Source organism: Ovis canadensis, chromosome X, assembly GCF_042477335.2.
Source record: "Ovis canadensis isolate MfBH-ARS-UI-01 breed Bighorn chromosome X, ARS-UI_OviCan_v2, whole genome shotgun sequence".
Classification (NCBI taxonomy): Eukaryota; Metazoa; Chordata; class Mammalia; order Artiodactyla; family Bovidae; genus Ovis; species Ovis canadensis.
The window spans coordinates 118800854-118813700 of NC_091727.1; the positions used below are offsets into that span (position 1 = coordinate 118800854).

At 42.0% G+C, this 12847-nt stretch overlaps 1 protein-coding gene across 4 annotated transcripts in view; it reads left to right on the forward strand.

Moving 5' to 3' along the window:
- Window positions 1-3162: 3162 nt before the first annotated feature.
- KLHL13 (kelch like family member 13) overlaps window positions 3163-12847 on the forward strand; it is a 200171-nt gene continuing 190486 nt past the window's right edge. For 3 of the 4 annotated variants that reach the window (XM_070292124.1, XM_070292130.1, XM_070292134.1), the window contains exon 1: window positions 3167-3568. The gene's annotated coding sequence lies outside the window, so the exon portion shown is untranslated. Of the gene's footprint in view, window positions 3569-12847 lie in introns of all 4 variants that reach the window. The other variant, XM_070292133.1, reaches the window with a different exon arrangement.

The window sequence follows — 12847 nt, forward strand, 5'->3', positions numbered from 1 at the left end:
CCTATTGTAAGCTGACTATGGAGAGGGGAAGACTCTAGAGCCTGGAGATGCCCAGGGTGTCAGCACTACCACCCTGAGGAACTGAATCCAATCACCTGAATGAGCTGTAAAGAAGACTCTGAGCTCCACAAGTTAATGCAGCCTGGCTGACACCTTGATTTCAACTTTGTGAGACTCTGAGCATCACACCCAGCTCTGCTCTGCTTGGACTTCTGACCCCCAGAAACTGAGGTAATACATGTGTGTAGTTTGAGACCAGTACCAACCAGGTTTGTGGCAATTTGTTATGCAGCAATTAACAGTTAACTAATACAGAGGATGTCCAGTTGCCATTTCAATTTTTACTGTTATATTGGGCTTTTTTTGTTACAGTAGACACAACAAAGTATCACAGACTGGATGGCTTAAACAACAATAAGCAGAAATTTATTTTCTCACAGTTCTCATAGAGCCTGTGTGTCTGAGACTGAGGTGTCAACAGGTTTGGTTTCCTCTGAGGCTTCTTTCCTTGCCTTGCAGATGGCTGGCTTCCCACTATGTCCTTACATGGTCAGTGTGTATGCCTGTGTGTGTCCTAATTTCCTCTCATAAGGACAACAGTCATGAGTGATTAGGGCCCACCCTAAAGATCTCATCTTAATTTGATTACCTATTTAAATAGTTCATCTCCAAGTAACATTACATTCTGAGATACTTAAGATTCAACATATGAATTTGGGGGCGGGGTACAGTTCAGCCCATAATGTGTGTGTGCGTGATCTGACTCTTTGCAACCCCAAGGACTGTAGCCTGCCAGTCTCCTCTGTCCAGAGATTCTCCAGGTAAGAATACTGGAGAGGGCTGCCATGTCCTCCTCTAGGGGATCTTCCCAACCCAGGGATTGAACCCTCGTCCCCTGCATTGCAGGCAGATTCTTTACCACTGAGCCACAGGGGAAGCCCTCAGCACACAATAGCCATCACCATTTTCAGCATTCTTTTCACCATTATTATTTTGTTTTGACTTGTTTTCTAATTTCTTGAACCTCTGTTACATCTCCCCATTCTTCAGAGTTTGTCCTATTTCATTACAAACTCTTTGTCTAATTCTTGACATTTTTGGCTACAGGGTAACTTGTAACATCTTTCATAATTACATCCCTAGCTTCTAGTGGCTAATCAGTCTGATTTAAGAAAAACATTGTTTTACATTTTATATATAATTTTTACAAGTTTACAAGGTACTTTCACGACTTTTTTTTTTAAAACCTGGAACAATGCTATGAGGCAGATCAGTCCAATATCTTCATTACCCCACTCTAAATTCAGGAAGACACACTCAAGAGAAATGGTGGTGTTAACGTAACATATCTCATGTCTTCTGACTCCAAGTCAGGGTGCTCTGTCCGCTAGATTAACTATTCAAAGCATTCTAACCCAAACAACAACTAATTCCTATCAGTTAAGTCTATTTGTAATCTATCTTATTCCTATCAGATTATTCAAATGCAGATTCTATAAATGCCCCCATCCTTGCTATGTATCTGGAGGGTTTTCTCATAGTGTGGATTGGGGAGGCTATGGCCACACGTGATTACCCTATTTCCCCATTATTTCTGTTTGAAAATGTATCGTAAAACTACCCCACTTAAACGTTTTTATGGCCGGGATGAAGCAGTATCTTGGATGTATTTCACTCAGTTGTATTCACTTGTTTATTTTTAACTTAATGTGCCAGATTTTTCATACACACTGAAATCAATTGCTTTAAACATATCTCATCAATGAGACTGTAAACTCTCATAACAGGTGCTTTCTACCTAACAGACATTTTGTGTGTAACATAGGTATACGGTGATAATTATTAAATAAGCGTGGTGGAGAAGCCAATGAATGCATCCATGCCTGTTAACAAAGATGCATTGTGTTGAATCCATTGACAGGCAGGTAAAAGATGATATAACTTCCATGTGCATTTGGAGTTCTCCCTTTCTTTTTACCAGTTTCATAAAGTCTAACAATGTGGTGATAGCTTCAGTTCTTGCCAGTTTTTGATTAACTGATTATTTCAAAGTTACTTAAAACGCACTACTAGAATTTCAGTGGAGGGAATTTGAAATACCAAGTCAGCAATGTTGAGCTCTCAGACACCTGACGAGTTTACTGGTAGGCAAAGAGAAATGTTACAAAACATAAAGAACTACCGTCCCACACCCACCCCATCACTTTCCTTAAAAAACAAACTGAGCGAACTGGTTGCTAACAGCACGCTCCCATTATTTTTCTGAGGAGGAGTCTGGAATTATAAGAAAAGGCAAAGGAAGAAGTGTAAGAAGGTGGCCCCAGGCTATAACCGTCAAGAAGGCAAAGAATGAATAGAAGACCTGCGAGGGGGAAAAACAGGCTTGACTGGGGTTTTTGTTGGGGGCTTGGCTGGCAGAACTGGGGGGAGAGTCAAGATTGTGACTCAGAATAAGCAGTTCCACCAGTTTGGAAAGAGCATGGCACAGCGGTTAAGAACTTGGGCGCTGGAATCAGGCTGCTTGGGACCCTGGGCCCTGTTCTGCCCCTTACCAATTATGTAACCTTGGGCAAGTAATAATTTGACTTTGACACCTCGGTCTTGGCAGTTGTGCAATGGAGACAACACTACCTGTGGACCTTGTGGATTAGCTGTAAGAGTTCAGTGCGTTCATAATTCAGCGCTCGTGCTTAGCAGACGCTGGGTAAAGTGTCATATTTGTTCTTGTTTCTTAATCGTCTGTACCTCCCGCAGGGGGAAAAGATGAAGCGCATCTGAAGAGTGATGAACAGTAGTTGTGTGACATCCCGGGTCAGGCTTCTTTTGAGGTGCGCTCCCCACCGATGTGAAGTGGCTTGAGGGGACACCTTGCGCCCGGGCCCTCTGCGACCACGAGGGGCCGCGACAAGCGCGGGCAGGAGGCTCGGGGCGGGGGCGCTCCTCCTGGCGGGCGCGCCGTGTCCCCGGATATTTGACAGTTTTCACCTCTTCTGTCTTGGGCACCAGGGGCCGTGTGTGCTCTAAGCCGAGTGTCCTGGTTTCGGAGGCGTGGGGGCCACTGCGCGACCAGCCCGCCTCCCACCCCTCCTCGCCACGCAGCGGGCGGCCGCGGAGTTGCGCTCGGACCCTACACTAGGTCCTACCCCAGCTCCCCCGCCTCCCGCGCAGGCGCCGCCGGGGCCGCCCCCGCCGCCATGTTTCCCCCGCCCGCGCGCTCCCTCCCCCTCCCCTCCTCAACTGGGCTCCCGCCCCCCTTTCCGCGTCCCCCCCCCCAACAATGAGGTCAGGCGGAGGCTCCGCCGCTGCGGCCGCAGCAGCGCTGCTCCTATTCCGGGGAACCCTGGGACGGAGCGTTTCAAATCAGCGGAGCGGCGTTCGGGGTAGGGTCCGTGCTCTCCGCCTACGGGAGAGCGAGGCGAAGTGACCGGGGCGAGCAAGGGGGTGCGGAGGACTGGGGGCCGCTGCCGCGCCGCAGGTCGGAGCCCCGGCTGCACGCGACTTGCTCTTCGGCCCTCAGAGCGCAGCAGCAGGCGGACGGGCGGCGGGACGCCGGGACGCGGCAAACAAGGTGAGGCAGGGTCCTGAAGTGGCAGCGGCTCCATCGGCCGCCTTCGCGCCCCGGGGACCCGGCGAGGCCAGGCGGCGCGCGGTCAGGAGTTGCGACCTGCAGACGTACAGGGGGTTACCTCCGCTCTTTACACGCCCTCCCTCCGTCCCCACAACCCATTTTCTCTCACTTGTCGGGGTACGCCCTCCTGCCCGCACCTCTCATCTCTCCCTCCCCGACTCGCTGGCTCCGCCCGTCGCCTGGGTTCTTGGAGGACCACTGTGCCTAGTTTTCCTTTCCTTCTTTGTTACCCCTCTAAGATCTTCTCCTCCGGGGCTGTCGCTGCCCTTGACGGTCTGGGGTCTCTCTGCCCGCCTCGGGCCCCGCTGTCTCTTGCCTTCTCACAGTTTCTGCTTTGTGCCTCCTAATCCATCCCTCCCTCCGAATCTTCTAACTTGGGAGGCTTCGCTGCTGGCTGCCGAGTCAGGAGCACCCTCGTCTCTTCCTCGAAGCTTTTAACTCTGCTTTGAGTGTCTTCATCTCTGAAAAGTCTAGGCTGCTTTGGATTAATCACAGTTCACTAATGATTTTCTTGGAAGCTTCCAGTCTACTGTACGGTGTACTGAGAGTGATGGGAACGAGCCTTTAGTAAACATCATCTAAAGAACTTGCAAGTTTGTTTTTTTCCTAGTGTTCAGTAACTTAGTCCAAGAACCACAAGCACTGAGAATGGATATATGTATGTTTGTATTTAATCCTAGCACATGGTCCTCCGTCTGATTCTTCCCACGCTGCCAAGCAGGCCTTAGAGAGACAGTGGGAGGGACCTTGATGCTTGGCTCCATTTCTCTTGCAAACTGGAGTGTTCAGTGTTTCAGTGTTGTCAGAGGACTAGTAGTTTGGGATAAAGTCACTCAAGTTAGCCTAAGCTGGTTACCAAACCCTCTGAATTGGAACTGACAGACTCTGGGGTTTAAAACTGAATCTGTTGGGAGGGTCCCTGCCTTTTTTTGTTGTTGTTGAGAAGCCACAATTTCTTACTGCAGATCACATATCTGTATGTACCCTCAAGAAGCAGAATTTAAAAACCATGTCAAAGGGATGACTTTTCTGTTTGCTGAAGTCAGTTTCACACAGCACCAGCCTACTGCCTTCTCCCCGTGCTCCCATACTGAGGTTCGTTTACTCACTTCCATGCTCTAATTAGCTCGTGAAGAAAATTGAATGAAGAAGCTGGACGTGGAGGCAGATACAGTGAACTAGCATAGGCCGACCTTGGCGGCTGTGTTCCTGGAAATGGGCTATATCCAATGTTGAAGTTTGAAAACTGAAATAATCCATTAAGTAGTTATAGTTATGACATCATTTTACATTTAAAAATATTAGCTTCCTTGTCTGCATGTGTTTTTTTTTTTTAAATCTCCTTACATTTAACAGTGATAGAATTGTTTACTTGGTGTGTGACCAGGTGTTGTCATTGACACAATGTGCACTAATTGGCAATCATCTCAGAAGAAACCAAGTTGTGAATGAAGGTGACAGCTAAATTTCACTGTCCTGGGAGCATTTTTTTTGGCCGTGAGACAATGCATGTTGTTTCTGCTGCAACATCAAATGATGTATTTTTAAAACGGATAAATAAGAGCCTCAAATTCCCAGTGCTTTTAATCTGCCATTTTTATAAGCTCCTTTTAAGAAAGGGTGGTGTGACAGTATGGGGTTTATGGTGTTGCTCTAACGAAAGTGGTTTTCACAAGAATATTAAAGAATATTTATATTAAAGTTAATATAAATATTAACTGATCATCAGTTTAGTTATATGGCTTTCAGTTGATCTGTAGTTTCCCTCATTGATTTGGTAAATTTCTGACTTCTCTTTAGTTCTTTTGAAAAATGGGTATACTTGGGAAAGGGGATTTATACAAATAGGCCTACCCTTCTAAATCTGTAATTTTCTTGGCAACCCTTTCTGGAAAGATATACAAACTTGCCAACTGTTTCAAAGAAAAGAGTTTATGTTACTATGTCTTTTTTTTTTCCTTTTGTAATTATTACTGATACTAAGTCTAAGCTAAGATTGCCCTAATATGAACTATTTATGTTTGCCAGAAAAAAATAAAAGTGGATATGAGTTTGTCTTAGGCATTTTGCTCTGGATCTTTAGACTCTTCCTCAAAATGTGTTTGATAATCCACCTGGTACATCCAGGAGTTATCAAACTGGATATTTCTGAAGTTAGTAAACATAATTGAACATAATTGCACTTTGCTGCTGAATTCTCTTTTTCGTTTCTTTACATTTTAAATTACTTTTCTTCATGTAATTTGACTTACATTAGTGAAATGAGACTAACCAATTTTTTAAATTGTTTGATTTTATTGGTGTTTAATAAACTGCTACAATCTCCTTGAAGTATTTTCTCTCTAATCCATTGGTTGAAACTGGTATATTTTTCTTGCCGTGAACTAGCACAACAACTTGTCAGGTATCCTCAGATCTCAGAAAAAAAATGTAGAAAGAATTTTTTAAAATGAACAACTCTAGAGAAAACATCTCAAAATTAGGTGAAAAGGTTTTCTCAAGTTACTGACATTCATAGCAGTCAGCTTTTAAATATATTCTTCAATCATTTAATAATTTATTTTACAAAATCTGTTGGGCACCTTCTATTTGCCAGGCCATGTGCTAGCCACAATGGTAAATTATAAGAGGTGTAATCCTTGATCTTCTGGAGTCTCACAGAGGCTATATTCCACCAGAGAATATGGACAGTAGGTAAGGAAACAAATGAAGAAGATCCTTACAGATCGTAGTGAGAACAATGGTGGAAATACTATTAGATGGAAAACTGGAAAGGGCCTTTTTAGCAAGGGTGGTTTGGAAAGGCCTCTCAGCAAAGGTGACCTTTGAACAGAGATGTGAAAGAAGAGAGATCGCTCTTACCTTGTCAGCCTACCTCATCAAGAGCTGAGAGAAGAGTAAGAGCCAAGACCTTGAGACAGAAAAACAAACTTGAGATATTTGAAGAACAGAAAACAAGCCAGGATGGATGGAACCTAGTGAGCTTTAAAGGAGTTAGGGAGCCTGGAAGGAGTCAGTAATAGGTAATGCAGGGCCTACAGAGTCTGAGAAATAATTTGATTCTCGAAAATAGTGGGAAACCATTGGAGAGTCTTTTTTACCTACTTTTCTGTGGAAGGTCAATGACTGAAAAAAAAATTAGTGGATGTAAATAAAATTTGTTTTTTCAGAGGGTAAGCAGAATAGCTACTCAATTGTTTAAGAGAATGAAAATCTTTGATATGTATAAAATATGTAATTGACTTATTTCACTCTGCTTAGATAAGGGAGTAAGGGAATGGGAACTCCAAGATGAGTAAGTTACGAAGCAGCTGAGTTTACAGTGTCACACTGTCCACCAGAGCCCTGAGGTAAGTTGTCACCAGCCTCGTTAAAGATCAGATCATCGTTTAACTTAAGAATTTGTTTGGGACTTCCCTGATGATTCAGTGGCTAAGACCCTGTGCTCCCAGTGCTGGAGGCCTGGGTTTGATCTCTGGTTAGGGAACTAGACCCCATATGCTGCAACTAAGACCCAGCATGTGTGTGTGTGCGTGCATGCATGCACATGCATACCCACGCTTAGTCATGTCCTACTCTTTGTGACCTCGTGGACTGTAGCCTGCCAGGCTCCTCTGTCCATAGAATTTTCTGGGCAAGGATACTGGAGTGGGTTGCCATTTCCTACTCCAAGGGATCTTCCCAACCCAGGAATTGAACCCTTGCATCTCCTACATTGGCAGGCGGATTCTTCACCACTGTGCCACCTGGGACACAGCCAGATAAAGAAATATAATAAAAAAAGAATTGTAAAAAATTTTTTCTCATGGAAATATACTTTGGAAGGTTGGAAAGTTTATTTGCATGTGAAGAAATAACTTAGGTTTTAGAAATGGCCTTCAGGATTTTAAGAGGAGCTTGCCACTTCCCTTTAGCTATTGCCTTCTCCAGTGTTTTCAAATTGCCATACCTTTATTCTTTGAGAGATTAGAGTTTTCTCTATTCCTTGAGGATTAAATGAATTTACACTTGGCATTTATTTTGTTGCCCTGAGCTCTTGCTTGAAAGCAATCCAACTTGGAGGTCTAATTGGCCCCAAATAAGAATGCAGATAGTCATTGACATTCCATAGGAATAAATCTGAATATTGTGAAGCAGAACCCTGCCAAATAACCTTCAGTGACTCCTGCAGGGTCAAATTCCAACCCCTCAACTTAATACTCAAGGATTCGCCATGATAGGACATAGGCCTACTATCCCACTTGTCCTTCTTATTCTTTTAACAAGGTTGGTTTAAATGGATTTTACCTAGTTTGGAACTTTTGTGCTTAGCATTATTCTTGGCATGGAGTAGGTGCACAGTAGCGGCCTTTTGAATGGATGCCATGCCATCATCCATTTCAAAAGCCCTCTCTTTTCCTTTCTGTCCTTGCAAATCCCAATCCTAGTCAAGGAACAGTTCAAATTTTATATCCTATCACCCCTGACCCTGATCTGCTCTCCTCCTCTGGATGCGAACAACAGTCCTACATACCTTACCATCATGCATGTCATAATCATCTTTATTTGATGCCGGGCTGTTACCCCACTGGGCTCTGACTGCATGAAGGCAACCTGCATGAACCTTGTCTGGTTCATGTGTCATCTCTGGAGCACCTGGCATGTGGTATATCCTCTATAAATAGTTGTTGAATAAAGAATAAATGCTGCCTTATGCCATTTTTCCTATTATTGTTTTGGATACTTTAATTGTTTATTACTGTTTAACTTATCACATGTTTGTCTGGTGCCATCAAGCAATTTCTGAGAGAGGCCATAGAGCATAGTTGTTAAGAGTGCAAGTGTGGAGCTTGGCTGTCTGGGTTCCAGTGCAAGCTGGAGAGTCTTACTTGCTGGGGGATACTGTGTGAGTTAACCTCTCTATACCTAATAGTTTTCATCTGTAAAATAGAAATAAGATAACTTCCTTCTTAGAGTACTTAGAAGGATTAAATGAGTTAGTTACGTCTAAAATTTGTTATTTGCAATTTCTAATTAAAAAGGTGTGATGAAAATTTAATTTGGTAAGTTAGGTGCCAAAACTCAGGTGGTGACAAAATTCGACTTAAACCGATGTGAGGGTATTTGATAGCTTTTATTCTATTTAATGTTAATATTTATTTGGTTTTGTTGTAGCACTAGTACACTAGTATAGCACTAGTGTAGCACTAGTGTGTTTATGGGGCAGTGCCTCAGACCTTGCTGAGGTATTACATAATATATATGCAGGGTGAAGTGAAGTGAAAGTGAAAGTTGCTCAGTTGTGTCCGAATCTTTGTGACCCCATGGACTTATACAGTCCATGGAATTCTCCAGGCCAGAATACTGAAGTGGGTAGGCTTTTCCTTCTCCAGGGATATGCAGGTTACTGCCTACCTAAAAGTCTGGACGCTTTTGACACATCTGGCACCAAGGTTTTCAGATAAGGGATTGTATACCGTACACAAAAGTGCTTAAATCAAGGCCTTGCACGAAGTAAGTCATTGCTGTTGGTTGGGATTAGGGGGTAAATATGCTGTTTTATCCTTCCCAATACCTCTTTCACAATGGTTACCATGTAAATATATGCTGATTTATTCACGTAACAACTCTGGATAGAGGGCCGGCTGTATGAGCCTCATTTTATCATAGGAAAACAGATATGGCTGGGTCACATGATTGAAAGGAGCCAAGACCCCAGTCTTTCAATAGTCTTTCATTTAGTACCAGTAAAAGTATTTATTTTTCTTGTTATTCTTTTGTTATTTAAAACAATGCATGCTTCTTTAGGGTGAGTCTTTGGGGGGGCAGTTAGTGGAGAAGATGCAGTTAATCTAATATGATTAGACACTTATTCTGTGCAGTTGTTAAACACTTCTTGAACTCTTCATGTATATAGAAATCTGTATTAAAAGCCAAAGAAAGGTATGAAACAAATGAGGCATGGTTTCTGGTCTTCAGTAGTTTCAGCATCATGCATGGTTACACAGGAACACAGGTGTCCATTACAATTCCCTATTTTCCTCTGTAAGTTGGAAATCATTAATATTTAAAATGTATAAAGGAAAACACAAGAGTCAGTGGAAAACTCATTTTAGTATTCACTAAATGGAACTGGTTTTTAGTCGCCCTAACTACTCCCTACCCCCTACAATATGATCTCTATATGACATCCTGGCAGCCTTTTCCTTCCACCTAAACTAAGCAAAATATGTTTTTTATTGTTCTCCTTAATAAATAATAAATCATATCAATAAATCATAATTGGTATATTTTCTTTGTCCTTTTTCTTTTGTGGATTTCAGAGTATAAAGTGTCTCAAAAGGTTTTTTTCTGAAATGTTCTTAAAGTTGAATACTAGTCCTCAAAGCTATTCTGCCTATTCATTCAACAAATGTCAATACTCACGATGTAACTTCTTCTATTCCTGGCATTGCACTTGTTCACACACACAGAATCTCTGTGCAGTGCTCTTTCCATCTATCTGGAGCACACTGGGTGCACTGGATGAGCAGAGGTGACCTGATAGTGTGTAGTAGGAGTTACAAAATAAAGCAGCTTGTGTTTTCTTGGAGCATTTATTATACACAAAGATTTAGAAGAAATTCAAATACATTGTGCTTTAGAATACAGTATTCATGGTAAAAAAATTGAGGTAAAGCCCAATGCTTCAGAGAAAGGCTGCCTGTAAGGGTAACCCTGGAATGACCCTTTGAAAAACACTGAGGCCACACTGTGCCCTTTGAGTCTGTTCCTTTAGTCAAATACCCATACATTTTCATAGCCTTAAAATCCTGTAATAACCTACAGAAAAGGTAATTGTTTAGTTGATCAGTTGTGTCTGACTCTTTTGTGACCCCATGGATTGTAACCAACCAGGCTCCTCTGACAATGTGATTTCCCAGGCAAGAATATTGGAGTGAGTTGCCGTTGCCTTCTCCAGGAGATCTTCCCAAGCCAGGAATAGAACCCACATCTCCTGCTTTGCCAATGAGCCACCAATGTACCAGTGAGGGTACATTATAAAAGGCAATAAACATCCATTTCTCCCCCCCCCCCATGTTGTATAATTTCTTTTAGTTCAAGGAAACACTCTGGTTGTTTGAAAATAACCTAAATCTTAAAACGTGTCAAGTGCTAACTGAGGTCCTAATGTTGAGGGGTAGTAGCTATGCTTGACAGTGAAGGGCCTGCCAAGGGACGACTGTCTTCAGAAGAAAGGTGTTAGAATTGATGGGATCGAAGCTTTGCCTCATTCTATACATGCTTTCCTGTGTCACTGACGGAAGTTCAGTTTTGCTAACTTTAAAGCTGCTTTCAGTCCTTCCCTGGTGGTGCAGTGGATAAGAATCTGCCTGCTAATGCAGGAAACACGGATTCAATCCCAGGTCTGGGAAGTTTCCACATGCCACAGAGCAACTAAGCACAACTACTGAGCCTGCGCTGTAGAGCTTGCACTGCAGCTACTGAATCCACATGCTGCAGGTACCCAGTGCAACTGAATTTTTTTTTAAAGCTGCTTTAGTTTGTAATTCATTCACTATACAAATGATTTTACTGGTTGCTGGCTACTGAAATATTTAATAGTAGAAGGAAATGATCACGGCTTATTTGCTTTTGAGGTTGATAAAAGGTTTCTGGAGTTTGAGGTGGTTTTGAAAAGGGGCAGGCAGTGCATCAGAGGTGTGCCTGTTACAAAGCAGTGATTTGCTTTCCTCCAGATGAGAAACATGGAGAGAAAAGCAAGTGAAGAAAGGGGATGAACGTGAATGGAGTAAGTCTAAGCATAATATCTTTCAGCTCATTTTAATTTTTTTTATTATTTTAATTTCCATTTTGAAGGGAAACAGAGATACAGGAAAATGTGCACAGCGAGCAATGTTGTCTTTTAAACATGTAAATTTTGTTCCGATAATCTGAGAGGTAATATATTTCCTTGATTTATCTCTGTTCCAGATTTCAAGCCCTCAAAGTAGAAAATATTGAAAGACTCATAGTAGTTCAACTACTGGGAAGAGGGTATTTTTGAATAATGTGTTCTATTGATTTGGAGTTGTTATGGTTATCCTAAGCTTTTATAATAGTTACTTTAGCAACAAATCAAGTAATAACTTACTACTTTAAACTTTTTAAGTAATTAAGTTTTTAAACTTAACTTTTTAAAGTAATTAAGTATTACTTAAACTTTTTAAGTAATAACTTTTACCTTAAAATGATAGAAGTTCAATAGCAGTTTTGATAAGTGAATGTCTCAGTTTAAATTATTGAGAGCAGCTTCAGGTGTTGCAGAGTGAGTCTCACCTTTTGAGTTAGAAGTACCTGAAGGCAAGGTGCCTGCTCTTCCACCTTCCAGCATTCTCCTTTGGTTGCCATGTCAGACACGTGAGGAGACAGATGTCCCTTGGGTACTGGACTTGCTTATGGAATGCCGTAAGTGCACAGATGGGAAAGAACCAGGAAACTCATTGCTGTCTATTCACAGGGTTTTGTGTTGATAATTACAATAATGTACATTCAAGTACTGAAAAGTGTAGCTAACCACACTAATGAGATATATTATTTATTACCAGCTTTACCTGCATTTTTAATCAGCAGCAGCAGCATCAGATTTGAACATGAAAATGTTCAAAAGTTCATTTCAAAATTAGACTTACTCTACCCTCAGGGAGTGAGCTCAGTATTAAAGATAATGCCTTTTATTTAGAGCATCTTTCTTTTGATGCATGGTTAATTTTCCTTATTTTATTTACTCCAGTGGACATACTTACTCTGCTAAGTGACTTGGCAGAAGGTCACGTTGTCTAAGAGGGATCTGGGAGCAGAATGTAGGGTCCTTGGTTGTAACCTAGTGCTTTTCCAGTAATGATATAGAAAACTAAAGGATCCTTTCATATCTCTAGTCTTTCAGTTGACATGGTGAACCAAAACTTCAGCAGTGGAGATGCCAACCATTATTCTAGGTCTGCACATGTATGGCACAATCTGACATTTATCAAAATGAGTTTTGGATTTATTATGAAATTTTCTAAGTGCATTTGGTGTCATATAGATGTGATGTTTAAACATTTTGAGGAAGCGATCGTGGAGTAATTATATGTAAAGCATTCTGTTAGGAGGGAGAAAATGTATCCACTACCCTAGCAAAGGCAACAGACAACATGCAGCAACCTGACACCAGCCAATACTATTAATAATACTAATGCCAGTCAATAATAATTTTAC